At 35.7% G+C, this 2,686-nt stretch overlaps 1 protein-coding gene across 1 annotated transcript in view; it reads left to right on the forward strand.

Annotated features, from left to right (window-relative positions):
* MBD5 (methyl-CpG binding domain protein 5) overlaps nucleotides 1-2,686 on the forward strand; it is a 90,240-nt gene that overhangs the window by 79,652 nt on the left and 7,902 nt on the right. The gene's annotated exons all lie outside the window — the stretch shown is intronic.

Genomic DNA, 2,686 nt, shown 5'->3' on the forward strand with positions numbered 1-2,686 from the left:
CAAACAAACAAACAAACAAACAAACAAAAACAAAACAAAAAAAACACACACACCTTGAAAACCAAAAAGAGATAACCTTGAAAATCAAATGGTCTTCAGAAATTCTACTCTTCAAAATATCCGGAAAGGTTACTATTCAAGGTGGGAGTCGCTAGCAGCAGTGCTGAAAGTTCTATTTTCTGTGGAGCTTTCTTAAAACATCTTTTACGGTATTTGTATTATGAAATGTTAACGTCCTATATTGTAACATTAATTTTTCTGTGCCGTTGGGATTTCATGGTACTTTGTATATTCTCTGTTCTTTATATCATACATAATTTGATTTTTGTTTCCATTTAAAAGACTTTGGGTATTAAATGTAATAATGCTTCTGTTTGAAGAGCAGCTAGAATGGTGTTTCCCCGACAGGAGAAGGGAGGAATATTGCACCTTTGGTTTCCGAACGAACACTTGCTTTTTGGCTATTGGAAAAATTAAAGAGGAACCCAAGGGAAGCCCAGCTGTAGCACCAGAAACTTCTGAAAAGGAAAGGAGCAAGCCTGAAACGACATGCATCCTAAACCAGAGGATGTGTATTTCATTAAGTAATTAATTTGATTATTATCCAAATCAAACCACCTAAACAGGAACAAGGGTTTGAGAGCAGCAATGTGAAAGTCAAAGGGTTTGTGTGAGCCGTAGCTGCCTGTTAGGGCATTTCATAGAGATTCTTACAAAGTATTGTTCTCAGTAGCAGTTTCCATCAACTAGGAAAGCCAGCTAGGCTTTTTAAACTGAGTTTTTAATAGTTCTACAGATAATAATAGGTGTGATTTATCAGTGTCCTGAAAATCCCATTTGTATGTATTATCTAGTGTTGTGATGGCTTGTCGTAAATGAAGGCATATGATAGAATTAATTCAAATATATTAGTTAGAGTTGCTTCTGATACCGTGTTATGTTAGCAATGTGGTGCTACTTCAGGAAAGTGCTAGCAGGTTTGTCTCTGTTCTACCATCACAAAATGCCAATCATGAAAATATTGATTCCTTTTTGTTGCATAAGTCCCTTGTTACCCAAACATGATATTAGTTCTTCATAAAAATATTTACCATTGAACTTTGTTACACATCTAATGGCAGGCGTATACAACCCTTCCCAAAGTTTGTTCCCTACAGTCACTTATATATCGGGGGTGTGGATCATGTACAATTTAGCACTCATGACAACTCTTGTCATGTAGTAGAGTGTCCAAGGTAAAGGATCAAGATGAGGATGGTTTTGCCCTTTAATTCTGTTCAGTTGGAAAAATAGGAGTTTCTCCTTTAGCTGTTTTTCAAGCTTGCTCTTAAATAAAGGCTTGAGCTACGGTGTGTTGCAGGCAGTAACATTGCCTCGATAATACTGGTTTAATGTAGGAGTTGTCATGTACAATCTTCTGCAGCTGGTTTGCTCATTCTGTGAGTGTTGTGTGCCTTTTCTACTCGTGTTTATCCTTAGAAAAGCCCCACAGGTTTTAAGCAGATAGTATTTCTTATGTATGCATTTGTATTTTTCCGAAGTCTGATTAGGAAAGGACTCGCTTGAATTATTTGCAGTCTTGTATTAAAAGTAAACTCAGTTTTAAGGGGAGAGCGCTACAGTCTGTGGCATAATTGAATCTATTTCATGAAAATAAAAATCTTCCCTCCCCATGTGCAGGTTTCACCATTAATGACTCTTGTCTTGTCAGTTCCTGCAATGGCAATATTCCCCAGTTTCATTATCAGATGCGTAAGTTCAAGACATGTGAAATTTGGTCTAAACGTGTATTTTATTGGGCCTTATTTCTAGAGTTTTTGACAACTTGCTCACTCGTTAACTTCACGTTGTCACGTCTAAAATCCAGTTTTCTTGTGAATATAAATTATTTAGGAATTGAAAGGCTGGGTTTAGAGGGAATTTGCATTTAAATTTCTTTTTCAGATTGTATATAGGCATGCTTAATAAATTTGTATTTATAGAATTAATTTCCATGTGTCAGAAAACAAGCTGTACTTTTTAATGAAACAAATGCTGTATAAGGTTCTTGTTAAGTTATGCGAAGATTAAAAAATAAGTCAAGCAAAATGTAGTAATACTGCCAAAGAAAAAGGAATTTATCCATTTTCGTTAAATTGATGTGTTTTAAATGCCTTTTTTTGTTTGTTTTTACAAGCAGAAATGACTGAGCCAAATCAAAATAGTATGCAGAGTTGAGTGGACTAATGCAAATGATAAAATCATATAGATGATATAATTCATTTTCTTCTTGCTTATATTGTTTATGCGAGTACTAACTGGTACCTACTCAGTGGTGCCAGTGATTATATGCAGCAGTTTATGTCCCGATTGCTTAAAAGATCATAATTCTGGTTGATTTCAAGAGAAATTTCCAGTTAAAGTACTTTAAATACCAGCTCAGCAGCCGTGTTGAGCCTGTGCTCAGATGCATTCCTGACTCAGCAGATCGCTAAAGTATGTGCTTAAGTAAAAAAAAATTTTAAAAGACCTTTCTCAGGACTAATAAATTAGCTGGCTAAAGCGAGCTCTAGTTAAGACTCGTAGATTCATAATGCATAAATAAAGCTTGTCATCCTGCCCGTCCCCCTTTTAAGGCCTTAAGGCTTTTAACTTAAGCACATCCTGTGACTCTTCTGAAATTGGAATGAATTTGGCCGTGCCATTA

The sequence above is a fragment of the Athene cunicularia genome, assembly GCF_003259725.1.
Source record: "Athene cunicularia isolate RWA chromosome 7 unlocalized genomic scaffold, athCun1 chr7_part1, whole genome shotgun sequence".
Classification (NCBI taxonomy): Eukaryota; Metazoa; Chordata; class Aves; order Strigiformes; family Strigidae; genus Athene; species Athene cunicularia.